This window comes from Toxorhynchites rutilus, chromosome 3, assembly GCF_029784135.1.
Source record: "Toxorhynchites rutilus septentrionalis strain SRP chromosome 3, ASM2978413v1, whole genome shotgun sequence".
Classification (NCBI taxonomy): domain Eukaryota; kingdom Metazoa; phylum Arthropoda; class Insecta; order Diptera; family Culicidae; genus Toxorhynchites; species Toxorhynchites rutilus.
In genome coordinates this window covers 68301278-68316962 of record NC_073746.1, presented here as the reverse complement: position 1 = coordinate 68316962, position 15685 = coordinate 68301278, and the positions used below count along the sequence as shown (strand labels likewise).

The 15685-nt window shown below is 38.6% G+C and overlaps 1 non-coding gene across 1 annotated transcript; it reads right to left on the bottom strand.

Moving 5' to 3' along the window:
* Positions 1 to 2956: 2956 nt before the first annotated feature.
* Trnav-cac (transfer RNA valine (anticodon CAC)) lies at positions 2957 to 3029 on the bottom strand. Its single transcript has one exon. It is a non-coding gene; the product is annotated as a tRNA-Val (tRNA).
* Between the last annotated feature and the right edge of the window lie 12656 nt (positions 3030 to 15685).

Genomic DNA, 15685 nt, shown 5'->3' with positions numbered 1-15685 from the left:
TTGGTTTTTCAGAACGCTTATAACTCGTCTGTTTCTCGACATATCGTAGAGTTCGTCTCCAAAACCTCAGTTTTTTCATTTTTATTTACTTTGTTTGCGGAGACTACAAATCTTACAATTCATTCGTCTCCGAAACCACAGTTTAAGGTACGGTAATGTGCTAGTGAAATATATGATAGTGAATGAGCTGATGACCACCTATGCATTCCCTATCACAGCCATCATTTTGATTGTACGATATGTGTATACGCAAAAAGATGACCGGCGTTAAACATTTAATAAGTACAAAGCTTTCAGAAAAAAATCAAGAATCAACTATAAGACAGTGAGAAAAGAATTAGAAAATTTGTAAAAAAACGCAAAAACACAACACCAAAGACTCTTCAGAACTCCCAACATGTTCATAAAGAGTAAACAGTAAACTAATCCATATTTCAGGTAGATAGGAAGGTATTCACGTAGGAGAAGAAAATAAAACGATATATTTAAAATATATGTTTAGAAAAAACTGTCCCCTTTGTTTAGTCCTACGTCACTCCGGTTATGTCTCCGACATTACCCACCCGTCTTTTTTTTTGAACAGAAATCCATTTTCTCTTGAAGTCTGCCTCCGATTTGACAACTTTTGGGTTCTTCCGGAGGGCCTGCTTCATAATCGCCCAATATTTCTCTATTGGACGAAGCTCCGGCGCGTTGGGCGGGTTCATTTCCTTTGGCACGAAGGTGACCCCGTTGGCTTCGTACCACTCCAACACGGCCTTTGAATAGTGGCACGAAGCGAGATCCGGCCAGAAGATGGTCGGGCCCTCGTGCTGCTTCAATAGTGGTAGTAAGCGCTTCTGTAGGCACTCCTTAAGGTAAACCTGCCCGTTTACCGTGCCGGTCATCACCAAGGGGGCGCTCCGCTTTCCGCAAGAGCAGATCGCTTGCCACACCATGTACTTTTTGGCAAACTTGGATAGTTTCTGCTTGCGAATCTCCTCCGGAACGCTGAATTTGTCCTCTGCGGAGAAGAACAACAGGCCCGGCAGCTGACGAAAGTCCGCTTTGACGTAGGTTTCGTCGTCCATTACCAGGCAATGCGGCTTCGTCAGCATTTCGGTGTACAGCTTCCGGGCTCGCGTCTTCCCCACCATGTTTTGCCTTTTGTCGCGGTTAGGAGCCTTCTGAACCTTGTATGTACGCAGGCCCTCCCGCTGCTTGGTCCGCTGGACGAATGAACTTGACAAATTCAGCTTATTGGCGACATCCCGGACCGAACTTCTCGGATCACGTCTAAACTGCTCAACTACGCGCTTGTGATCTTTTTCACTGACGGAGCATCCATTTTTGCCTTTCTTCACCTTCCGGTCGATGGTTAGGTTCTCGAAGTATCGTTTTAGTACTCTGCTGACCGTGGATTGGACGATTCCCAGCATCTTACCGATGTCCCGATGTGACAACTCCGGATTCTCGAAATGAGTGCACATGATTAATTCACGACGCTCTTTTTCGTTCGACAACATTTTTCCAAATTTACGAAAAATTGACAGTGAAGCATGGCCAACGTGATCTATACACTCTTATCTGATTATAAGCGAAAGCTGAAGATATAATTCCTAAAAATTAAATTTCTACAGCGTTTTTTCCGTGATGTAATTTGATGTGACACACCCTTTATATATATACGACGCTGCGAGCTAATGTTCATCTCTTGAAGAGGTATGAGGAGGCACTTGAAGAGGAAGAGGCACTGATAATGAATACATATTATGTAAACATAGATGAAACGAAAGGAGAGATTGAAATTACCTTAAGAAAAAGATCCCTAACAATTTAGTTGTTTATCGGCCGGTGAGAGCCGATGTAATTCGCTCCAAATCGCCCCAATATCAATTTGGGATTACATTAATTCAATTTGTTATCCTTTGTCGGCTGCTCATATCATGTATCCTCTTGAAAGGTGCAATAATTCTCCTAATCTCACACTAATGACTCTGCCCATTTGGGCGAGTCGAGAAAAAATACGTTATCAATAACTAGTCTTCCATCTGTGTTGATACCCGCTTACACACAGATATAGATTCCATTCTGTGAACCTTTTTGCATCGTTTCACTCTCTCCCCCGCCCCAGCAGCAGCAGTGGATGAAGTGATGAATCACAATATAGGACGAGGGACCAGGAGGGGACGGACACCGAATCCTATCACTCCTTGGCCAAATGTATCGTGCAGCTCAAATTGAAAATTTGTATAATAAATCCAGTGAACCGAATTTTCCGGCATAAATCACTCAAAACCCATCCGCACGTTCGCCGATCCTTTCCCGATAATCCAATCGAGCATTTATTTCGAAATTTTTCGCCACCCATATCTCATATCTTTTGTGTGTGTGGGGGGCAAGGTGCGGTGGAGTGAAAGCGTGGGATGCCATTGCTGCTGTTACAATTGTAACCCGCCGAACACCGGCAATATATCACTGATATCGCATAAAAATCGTCCATTTCTTGGCGCTGCCACTTGTCGAGGTTGGAAGTGTAATATATTAGTAGACACTCGGACATCTCTATCGCTACGTTTCTACGTTTGCTTTGGAAGGTTTGCAGGGTCGGCACTGGTGTTTTGATCCTTATCTAACATTAGTTTTTTAAACTTAATTTGAGGGGCTTAGAATGCAAGGGGTGTAAGTGACTTGTTCGATTTCTCTTCATCAACTTTTTCTTTAGTTAATAACTCAATTGCAAAAACGTTCCAATTTACGTTTGCTATAGAATCTGATAGGTGAGGTTCTGACCTATCTTCCACATTGTCAAATACAGCTGGGAATGTATTTGAGGCTAAGCTATGACCAAAAGAGAGAGTCGATGTAGAGGAATCGATCAAATCACTTACACCCCTTTCATTCTAAGCCCCTCATTTAAAAAACAGAGTAAACATGATTAAAAATAGAAATACAAAAACAAAAAGTTGTCATTGTGTGTTTCCGCCCGGGTTCGAACCGGGGACCTTCTGCGTGTGAAGCAGACGTGATAACCGCTACACTACGGAAACGCATGCGCAGATTTAACCCTTTCACGACCACGGGGACGCCGATGTCCCAAGCAAAAATCATGGATTAATTAAATATTCACGTAACCATTGTAAATTATTTTTTTATTTTAATATTTCGGAATGTACCTTTTTATTATTTTTACTGGCAATACATAATAGCGACCATAGGGACATATTTGTGCCATAAATTTAACAAAAAAAAAGGTAAAAGTTTTTTGAATTTTTAGTATAAATTATGTTTTTAGGGTGCCTATTGATTCATAACATATAGCTAAATTGATTTAATAAGGTACCGTAACCTTATGGTCCTGAAAGGGTTAAGCATATTCACGGTGTCCCAAAATATGCTACTTAATGGCCGACTTTCCGACATTCACTTTTGAGAAGAACATCAGGACATTAATTTTTTCCGTTGTTGGATGAAACACGACGCCTATCATATTGACTAATTCTGGATGTTTGTCCTGGATCGTACCCTTCAATTTATCCTGTTGCAAGCAGTAATTGTTAGAATATATCTGCTGGTTTTTGGTATTACTTCATAATACAGAAGATGTGAAGATCAAAGCTTTTTCAGTCAAATTGTGTAGCTCCTTCAGATCATAGGAGATTATGGAGGCTTTCATACAATCATAAAAACACATTTTTATTCAAATGCTTGTCTAGTTGGAAGCATGTAGTAACCAAATCAATAAAATAATTAGTGTTTACGAAGTGGACGAACAACGCCGCCGAAGCACTCCAGACCCCAGGGGTGTCAATAATATTTTTCAAAAAACTGAAAGATTGCTCTTAAAAAAACTGGAAGAAAACTGGATGCTGTAAAATCGTTTTACTTAAAAAGATATCGTCTCTAAAATGATTTTTTTTTACTTATTCTAATGATTGAGCAATAGGATTTCCTTCGAAGCTTCGTGTAGTATTTATATGTAGTTCAAAAAATGGCAAAACAATTAATTATTCATATCATTCGAGCAGATTTATATATTGAAATGCAAGAACAATTTTTTATCAGGTCCTACAATATTATTCCAATACTAAAAAGAGCACTTCCAATACCAAAGCAACACTGATAAAGTGTTACTTTGGTATTGAAATTATGAAATACTGGTATTTAAAAGCTATTTCTTTCCAATTTTGGTATTATTCTTTGGTATTTTTGGTATCAAGATCTAAATGAGATTTCCTGCCGCACAAGTGATTTACAAATTTGATAAATGTGGAATGTAAGTTAATAACTTTCGGACTAAATTATGTAAAAAAAATAATTTCGGAGTGAAGCTCCTTTTTTATTCACTACTATCTAACCTGGCAAACTTCGTCCCGCCCATTTACTCGATTAATTCTCGAGTAATGCAGAAATTTGTGTTTCATTTGTATGGCAGCCACCCCTAAGAGAGGGGGGAGGGGTATCTAACCACCATAGAAACATTCATTGCACCCTAAAGTTTCCATATGCCTAATTTGGTTTAATTTGCTTGATTAATTCTCGGGTAATGCAAAAATTTGTGTTTCATTTGTACGGCAGCCCCCTCTAAGAGAGGGGGAAGGAGTATCTTAACACCATAGAAACATTTATTGCATCCTAAAACCTCCACATGCCAAATTTGGTTTCATTTGCTTGATTAATTCTCGAGTAATGCAGAAATTTGTGTTTCATTTGTATGGCAGCCCCCCCTTTGAGTGGGGGAAGGACTGTCTAACCATCATAGAAACATTTATTGCACCCTAAAACTTTCACATGCCAACTTTGGTTTCGTTTGCTTGGTTAATTTCCGAGTAATGCAGAAATTTGTGTTTCATTTGTATGGCAGCCCCCCCCCCACCTTAGAGAGGGGGGAGGGGTCTCAAAATATCACGAAAACCTTCCCCGGCCCCAAAAACCCCTACATACCAATTTTCATGTCGATCGGTTCAGTAGTTTCCGAGTCTATAAGAATCAGACAGACAGACAGACATCACTCCATTTTTATATATATATATATATAGATTTGAATGATCACATAGAACTGTTCTTCACAATGATTATCCCTGCCTTTTTATACTGAATGAAATGGTTTACAATATTTAATCTTATTCTAATTCAGCATATTTGGTGGGAACGATCTGGGTGGCATGATGTTTATGTTTATAGTCTGGATGATTGTTGATGTGGTGTGTTTATGTTTATTTATCGATCGCTCGCTTGGCTTGATCGATATTGTGATGACTCGCATTTTGCTTATCGCGAGTGGCTGCCTGGTGTTGCACTAACTTGTAGCTTACGAAATACTTAATCTAATACAATCAATAACTCGATATTTTCAATTTTGCGACTTGGTCTCCTCTGACTTAACAACGACTATATTGACTCTATGATCATCTGAACTTTAGAATTACTTGGAGGATCTATAACATTTGATGATTATGTAAACTCAACGCCAGCATAGCACACGGGCTCTTTGAACCTTTATGGGTAAGATTTATTGCTATGTACATTGCCAGTTGTGGTTGAAATGGTAGTTCAATTGGTTTGTGGTTTTGTGGAAACCAGAATATATGATATTAATACAAATTCAAAGACAGAGTAGCACGCAATGAATCCGGAAGCGCAAACAAGAGGAAAACACTAAGTTGAGTGTGTAAGACACGAATGATAGATCCAATCAAGGCGCCTAGAAGTATATCCTAAGGTGGGCCAACTTGCTAAAACCACTCTTCAGCCATCTTGGAAGTCTACTGTGTTTTGTTTGTAAACAAAACACAATACGCTAGTGCCGAAGCTCGCTCGTGATCAGTCTGTCTCTTTCACGCTACAAGCAAATAATTCCCCTTCTGCTTTCTTCCGTACTGTTTTCATATACCGCTCCCCTAACCAACATAGTGCCGAAACGGCCTCACCTAGTACCATAGACCCGTCTTGGATCCAATGTAAATACACGTTGGATCGAGCGAAAGATAAATTTCAAAAAAATTAAATTGATCAAGAGATAGGAAGGGTGAGTGAAGGATCAGAGATGCCAAACATGTCTTCACTTTGAAGACATTTGACTTACTGTGAAGACATTTCATTTTGTGAATAGATTTTGAAGACATTATGAAATATGTGAAAACACTTCAGTATGAAACGTACGTGGTTTGAAGAATGTTATTTCCATGAAATTCTAACTTTTGGCCGAAAATATAGTCAAAAGACTTTTATCACAGTGTCATCCGCTCGCCTTTTTATCAGTGTCACTTGTTTACTTTTGTTCCTAGTAATTGACGGAGACTTTTGTCTCGGGGTTATTCACTTGCTTTTTTAAAACTTTTCCAAACAGTAAATCCACAAGCATAAAGAATGAATTCATCAACTAAGTGGTTTTTACTTCAAATTCTGGAGAACTTCAAGCGGACTGAATACATCTCTAGAAGACATTAGCTTATTTGCGCCCGAGAATTCGGATGATTGTGACATTGTTTTTTTATTATTTTGGGTCTAAACTATACAAAAGATTAACCGAGATCCTTCAAACGACCACTTTTCGAATCGACGGTTTTCCGGTTACATACCGTTTCAATAATTAGTTTTATGGATATGGTTTTAGTCACAACCAAAACTTGAAGGCTGAAATAAACAAATTGAGTTATCACAGTTCCGTTCTAGCGGAAGAACTGAAGCTATATTCAATCAATCAATTGGTTTATCAATCCAATTATCACTTCTAAACTCATAAAATTTAGTATGCAGTTGTGCAATATATTCTTTGTTCACAATTATTGAAATAAACATCAAAAACTCAAGGTGAGTTTAATGAAATGCGCTATATAACAATACCTATTAGAATAAACATTGAAAAGCTATCAAACTTTGTTCAAAATGAAGTTATGAGTTTTATTTTCCTCCGATATGATTGTGAATACATTTGAAGAAATTTTTTCGTACCATGTAAAGACATTCGAAAAAATCACCTGGAATCCCTTTGAGGGATATTATTTATACATCGTGAATTCATTTTACATAAAATGGGTAAAACAGAAGCACACATATAAAAAAAATTTAGATAAAACTGGATGATATTTGAAAAAACTGGAAGATTTTAAAATTTAACTGCTTGACTGGATCGGGAGAAAAAAACTGGAAGAATCCAGTTTAAACTGGAACATTGGCAACGCTGCCAGACCCTCAGTTCGACTCTGCGCTATTGTAACATGTAGCAGCACATCACTTATGCTTCCCGCATCGGTCGAGAACCAACCAGGGTTTTCCTATTGTTAGCCTTAGCCTAGGCTTTTTCTTTTCTCGATCCCAAACTCCGGACATTATTCAATTCCTGCTACCCAAAGACCCTACTTACCGCGCTCGCATGATAAGCTAAGCGAGCAGCACATGGAAGGAAGATGTATAGGTATGGGGCGAGTCTTTGTTCGCGGCCAGCCTTGACAATGACAATTCTATTATGCCAGCCCGCTCGAACACCTGTGTGCAGCAGATTGTGGCAATTCCGGGGGTGGTGGTGCGTAGCAGATTCCCCTCAACCAAACACACGTGGTGGGGGGACAACAAGGCGAATACCGAAAGCGAAGAAAAATGAAAGGTAGGTCCCGCAAAAAGAGAGTGTGGCGCAGATTAACATTTTAGCGATGATATATCACGTAGCTCTAGTGATCCCAGCTTATTGGGAAGCTCCAGCTGCCTGCCTGCCTCCGTGTTGTGCTTCGGGATACAAAGCAGGTATTTGAGGGTATTTAATTGTTTCCGAAATGTGGCAATGGTAATAACGTGGAATAATTTGTTGCCGCCGAATGACAGCCAAGTAATTGTATCGCCTTGTGTACATTTATCTCGCGTATTAATCGCAGAATATGATGCAGATGAGATTAGAAGATTTGTCGACTTTTGTAGGCCGAAATCGTTCCGAGATTTTAGAAAATCGAAACGGCTTTATCCCTGCACAACAGAATAGGAATCTGTCGTCAAACATAAAACCTTCGTTAATTGCGAACAGCTTTTATTATTATTAATTCTCTCCATTTTTCGTGGCAGGCATAATTGGTGTGTATTTGAAATCATCCGCATTTCCCGACAGGAAAAACTTATCAGTTAACGGGACCAATGTAAAGGAGATTATCTTGGAACATCGCTATCTTCTAACCCTAAAATTTTGACGAGAACCTGGTTCTGCGGGTTAAATGTAGCTAGAAAACGTATTAGAATGGTTATGTACGATCATATCGTGCTCAATGCACGACTCTATCACGAGATGGAAAATGAAAGGTGGGATGATTTTCAAATCTGTGACGTCACAAATTTTGTTTATGCATGTTACTTTTCTTATAATAGTACACTACATAGGAAAAGTGTTGCTATCAAAAGTAAGCAGATGAAATGAACGAACTTTTTTTTTCTTAAATCAATGTTAGCGTTCAGAATCGTACAATTTAGCAGAAACAGAAATTTCAGTATTATTGAGGTATTCTAAACATAATTTCAATTCAATTTTTCTTCTCGTTCGTCGACCAAAAACGTAAATGAACAAAGTCAGAGTCACAGAATCTTTTGTTCCTTTAACGGAGAAACATTTGACAGTGGATGGGAAAAAAGGTTGCAAGTTTTTTCATGTAAAATGCACTTGAAAAATAAATTTAATTGACTCCGTATGACCTAGATTGAGACAAAAAGTTTTCCGCTTGTGTCTTAGTTTTAGAAGAATGAAGTGTTCAACACCCTAATTGTGAAAAAAGTAATTACAATTGCTAACAAGAGAAAAACTTCCATGAAGTTGCTCTAAAATCCAAACACAGTAGTCATTAGAATACTATAATAATACAGAAAATTTTTCCATGAAAGAACTGAACTGGTTGCCGATAGAGTGAATAGACTTGTGTTCGGGATACCGAAAATGAACCAAGCTTCACAATAACATCAAGCCACTGACAGCCTTGATCGATGGGTTGAAACGAATGGCCTACTCTCAGATACACAATATGGGTTCCGCAGGGGCAAGGGGACGAATGATTGTCTTGCGTTGCTTTCTTCAGAAATTCAAATGGCTTACGCCGAAAAAAAAAACAAATGGCTTCAGTATTCTTGGACATAAAGGGGGCCTTTGATTCTGTTTCAATAGAGGTTTTGACAGACAAATTACACTCTCGGGGTCTGCCGCCTCTATTGAATAATATGTTATATAACTTGCTTTGTGAGAAGCATTTGAACTTTTCTCACGGAGATTCGGCAGTAAGTCGGGTCTCTTACATGGGCCTCCCCCAGGGCTCATGTTTAAGCCCCCTTTTGTACAACTTCTATGTAAGCGACATCGACAATTGCCTTACACAAAATTGCAGCCTAAGACAACTTGCAGATGATGGAGTGGCGTCTGTCGTAGGATCAACAGAATCCGACCTACAAGAACCCTTACAAGATACTTTGAACAATTTTTCAACCTGGGCCATTGGGCTAGGGATCGAATTCTCCACGGAGAAAACAGAGATGGTGGTTTTTTCTAGGAAGCATAGACCAGCAAAACCAAAGCTTCAACTTTTGGGTAAACCGATCACTCATGCTATGTCATTCAAGTATCTTGGGGTCTGGTTCGACTCCAAATGTACTTGGGGGGCCCATATTAGGTATCTGAGTAAAAAATGCCAACAAAGAATAAATTTTCTCCGTACAATTACCGGCACCTGGTGGGGAGCCCATCCCGAAGTTCTTATAATGTTGTATAGAACAACTATTCTCTCAGTGATGGAGTATGGCAGTTTCTGTTTTCAATCAGCTGCCAAAACACACTTAATTAAACTCGAGCGAATTCAGTATCTTTGTCTCCGTATTGCGTTGGGATGTATGCCCTCAACGCATACCATGAGTCTCGAGGTTTTGGCAGGCCTACTCCCACTAAAAGATCGCTTCAATTTATTATCTCTTCGGTTCTTCATCCGGTGTAAGGTCATGAACCTATTGGTGATCGGAAATTTTGAGCGGCTAATCGAGCTAAATTTTCACTCCGGATTCATGAGTTCATATCATGGATTCATCTCCATGCAGGTTGATTCTTCTTCGTATATTCCCAACCGTGTTTGTTTCCCTGACTACATCAATTCCTCTGTGCATTTTGATCTGTCCATGAAGCAAGATATCCATGGATATTCAGATTACCAACGATCGAGGATCGCTCCAACGATCTTCGATGAAAAATATAGGGGTATCAATTGAGATAATATGTACTTTACTGATGGGTCCACTATAAATGAGTCCACAGGATTTGGAGTGTTCAACGAATTTTTTAGCACCTCACACAGTCTTCAGAATCCTTGCTCAGTGTATATTGCTGAATTGGCAGCAATTCATTGGGCGCTGGACAGCGTCGCCTCACGACCTGTTGAACACTATTACATTGTAACGGATAGTCTTAGCTCTGTCGAAGCTATCCGTTCAGTGAGGCCGGAAAAGCACTCGCCGTACTTCCTTGAGAGAATACGAAAAATTTTGAGTGCTTTATCCAGACGCTGTTATGTCATTACCTTTGTGTGGGTCCCTTCTCATTGCTCAATTCCGGGTAATGAGAGGGCTGACTCATTAGCAAAGGTAGGTGCGATTGAAGGCGATATTTATCAGCGTCAAATCGCCTTCAATGAATTTTACTCTTTAGTCCGTAAAAATACCATCGCTAACTGGCAACGCAAATGGAACGAAGATGAATTAGGCCGGTGGCTTCACTCGATTATCCCTAAGGTTAGCTACAAACCATGGTTCAAAAGTCTGGACTTGAGTCGGGACTTTATTCGCACCTTCTCCCGACTCATGTCCAATCACTGTTCGTTAGACGCGCTACTCTTTCGTTTCAATCTGGCCGGCAGCAATATCTGCGTTTGTGGCCGAGGTTACCACGACATCGAACACGTTGTTTGGTCGTGTGAGGTGTATCTTGTTGCCAGATCGAATTTAGAGAACTCCCTTCGGGCTAGAGGAAGGCAGCCCAATGTGCCGGTGAGAGATGTGTTGGCTCGGTTAGACCTTGATTACATGTCCCAAATATATGTTTTCCTTAAATCTATCGATGTTCGTGTGTGATTATCCTTATATCCTTATACCCTCCATTTCTTCCTTTGTGAGTAATTGGTCCGCTTGCTATAAACAGAAGAATGAAATGTAAATTCACAACTGATGTACGAATAGATTTAAGAATTGAGTGTGTGTGATTATCAACATTGTAATAATTTCCTTATACCCCATCCTTTTCCTGAGAAAATGTCACCCTTTTAATCTCGAGTCCACCACGAGTAATCGGTTTCCCACATTACTAACCATAGATTTAAGAAAATTGTTCATATATATAGTTTTAAAAATATATTTAAGATTTCGGCTCCTTTAAACTTATGTAACTGAGCCTGAGGAAACAAAGAAAAAAATCACCAATGTAATATAAGATAATTACCAATATCGAACACAATTAACAATTTTTATCATCAGTAAAAACATGTTACGACCCGTTCTCGAGCGGGAACACACCTTGGTTTTTATTTATGAAAATTGAAATAAATCGTTTTATATATCAAGTCATTTTTAACACAACTGCTACCATATACAATTTTACACTTACACTTGTGCTAAATTTTTTACAATGCACGATAGGTCATTGATATGAATTTTCACAAAGCAACCAAAATTAAAATTCCAAATTTAAATTCAATTTGCTAGAATTAATCGTATCACTCACCTTACTTGCAATATAAAAATGCCCCCGACTTTCATATATTTGCAATGCCAATTACCCCCAGGCAGCTTGGTTTTGATGTCTCTGTTAGGGAACACATTTGAGATTTTTCGATTGTTCGATAGTTAGTTTCATGACATATATTATTTTCTTCAATATAAAAAATAGTTATGGGGTGCCGAAATCAATTGACGCAAAAATGGCATCAATCCATCATGAAATGACTGAGCAATAAGCGTTTGAAATTGGACCATTTTCACGATGTGCTCGATTTTCGATTTTCAATTTTTACCCCAATATGTTTCCGAAAGACGTAATCCTACGTCAATAATAATAATTCTTTTTTCGTCAAGGTAAATAAGTTTCGTACAGATTTTTTTTGAGTTTTCAAAACTATCTTCCGGATTGAGGTGAGATCATTATTTATTGAATTATTCATCATCAAACACGAAGGGGAAATTTTTCATTTAAACAGAAATATCTCTGTATGAAATGTTCTAAGAATCAAATTAAAGTTGTTGGATAAGGTTCATTGAATTTGCTATTGGTTTGGTTAGCAAAAAAATGTGTTAGTCTACATAAAGTTTGGAAAAACGAAATTAAATCGATTTTTCTTTCGATTTTTTTTTGTCCACAAAATTAATACACACCTTGATGAAAATGTGTTTGTAAAATATTCCAAAATTGGAAGGTTGAAGCTTCAAAATGATGGCATTCCATCTTTAGGCGTTGATTTTTCACGAAGTTACAGCATTTTAAAAATCTTCGATATAACGCATTGTACGTTATATCGAAGCATCATAAATGTATGTAAATAATGATGAAAAAGTTCAACTAGAAGATGAAGCCAACCAATCTCATGATGTTTTCCTCAATACTATTGATTAAATGTTGATTCATTTAGAATCCAGAATCATAAAACCAGTTGTATCTCGAGATTGGTTAAAAGTACAAAAATGTTGTTATATTAAGATATATGAGTTTTCGTACTTTTCTTCGGATACCCATCATCAAAGTTTGGACTTTCTATTGGTCAACCTCTGCGGCCATTGGATTCCACGATTTCTTCACTTTGGCACCAATTCCGCATTTCCGCTTCGTATTTGCCCAAAATTTTTCAATTCAGCCGAATTGGAGGAAATTGGAAGGATTGAGGTATTTTTCAATAAAATCGATCCACGTCGGGGTACCACCAGAGTATTACCTGGATAAATTTATTTTTTTTTCATTCGAGAAAGGTGTTTTCTGACTTTAAGGGGATGAATCAAAAATCAAATTCCTCTTTCATATTCAAAAAATGAAAAAAAAAACATGCAAAACAACGATCAAAAACTTTTTTGACGTAGGACTACGTCTTTCATTTCTATACCGGGGTGTAAAATCAAAGTTTCGAAAACGAAAGCGTTACGCCGGAGACCGAGATTTTGAGCGTTAATAGCTCCTAAACAACTGAACGAAATGGTATGATAAACACTTCATTCGAAAGATAAAATATCTACGCGTTATATACTTGTTACTTTTTGATCCAAAAACTTGTTTCAATAGTCTTAAAATGTTGTCGCTGTTGCGGTGAAGCTCTTTATTTATCATGAAAGCGCGGATGAACGGTGTCACCAAGAGCCTGTTTGTGCACCCTAGGCCAGAAGGGAATCTATCAGGAGGAGAGTGATGCCACAAACGGTTCCCTGGGAAGACATCGCTACACACACATACACGCGCGGCTATTAACAGGTGGTTATCAAGTTGGCATTAACCACTGGTGGGCTTCCAGTATCGAGGAAAATGTGGAAATAACTAATCGTTACTGAAAATAATCTGCCAGTTCCTCTGGGAATTTTCAATATATATTCATGTTAAAGAGTTTAATTGAATGTTTTCTATCCATGTAACACTGTGACCAAATATGTTTCAATCAAGTGCTATTAACAGGTGGTTATCGAGTTGGCATTAACCACTGGTGGGCTTCCAGTATCGAGGAAAATGTGGAAATATCTAATCGTTACTGAAAATAATCTGCCAGTTCCTTTGGGAATTTTCAAAATATATTCATGTGAAAGAGTTTAATTGAATGTTTTCTATCCATGTGACACTGTGACCAAATACATTTGGTTTTGTGGTTTTTCAATCAATCGCAATTAACAGGATAGCTTCTGAAGATTATTCTTCCCCATCAGTAGGATATTTCCGTATCCAATATTGTATGCGCCCGCAATCGATTATTGCTCAGTCGCCGAAAGTTCCGAGCTCAGAGAGTTCATTCCCCTCTAGTTTGCCTTCCAAATTGCCATCGTAAACCACACCTTCTCTCGATTCAATCACACACAAAAAGCATACTTAAGCGATATTCTGGTGGTGAGACACATTCATTTTTCGTGAGGACATCGACAAGACAACATCGTTGCCTAACGTGCTGCAGGAGGTGGACGGCGAAGGATCGACACATACACGCGCAGAACTCTTTCCGTTAGGATGCCATTCAGCATCGAGAAAGTTCCGGAAAGATCTAATCATTGCTGGAAAATAATCTGCCAGTTCCTTTGGGAATTTTCAAAATATATTCATGTGAAAGAGTTTAATTGAATGTTTTCTATCCATGTAACACTGTGACCAAATACATTAGGTTTTGTGATTTTTCAATCAATCGCAATCAACAGTAGGATATTTCCGTATCCAATATTGGATGCATAAAACCTTGTGCCTCCAACGTAACGCTCTCGTTTTCGAAGTTCTCCAAATATTCATTCATTCAGAATGAATTCAGATTCAACTTCATACAAATGATCTCTAAATCAACGATAGTCCTACGTCACCCTTGCGGTTATACCATAGATATAACCCACTTCCTGTTTTTTTTTGACTCGATTATATACAGTGAAAAGAAATCAGAAACTGTATAGAATCGAGTCCGCCCTGTATTGTGCATCATTCCTCAAAATAATCATGAAATAAATTTCTCAATATACTGAAATAACATTTTTTTCAAAAACCATTTTAAGGTGTGACCAGAATGCAGCGTTGTGCGTCGCTTCTCGTCAACTGTCATTGCTTGCGTTTTGTACTAAAACATTCGCTTGACGCAATCGGTTGATTTGTGATCACAATCTAACGTTCGCGTCGCCGCGATTCACATACAACATACACGTCACGTTCACGTCCCGTCACGTCACGACACGTCAATGATTCTACCATGCAATTCTCATGAAAACATTCACATACACCAGCAACGTAACGACCCGTCAGCATACGTTCAACGAAAACGACCGGCAGGGTTTGTAGAAAAGAATAATTGACGGAGACGGACGGCTCGTTTGGTTTTTGTCTGGGCTTTGTGTCTCGGCTTTTGTTTTGATTTGGTTATACAGTAAATTACATCAACATCGACATTAAGCTAATTGAACAGATCTGTGATGCAACACGTTTAATTAGACATTTTTACCTCTAGTTGGACATTTTTGTAAACATTGAGTTCGGGGTCCAAATTATGGCCCCACATTGAAAGTCGCCACCAGTCGCAAATGTCCAATTACTGGTCAAAACCGACTTCAATGCGACACTGAGTGGTGCCTCAGCATATCGCTTTATAAGTAACTTACTGTACTTTTTATGCGAACATATCTCTTAGCTCCAAATTTCGGAGTGAAAATTATTCGCGACTAGCTGAAAGAATTATTCGATTTATTATTATTATTGCATTATTGCGGACTACGGGGTTTAAGCATATAAATAATTGAATTCAATGATTCTCATTGAATTTTTCAAAATTTAGAACTGATTCTAGGCATGCTGATTTGAAAGAGGGCATTGCATTCGTTTGGCATTTGACGTGACGCTGCTGGTGGAAGCATTGACTGCATGTGTGAATTGGTGGAGACGTTGACGGAACGTAGACGTTCTTCTCCGTAACGTGCTATGTGAATCGCACATTACACGTAAACAAAAACAAAGCAAAACGCTCAACAGATTCACTACGCTTCATTGATGATG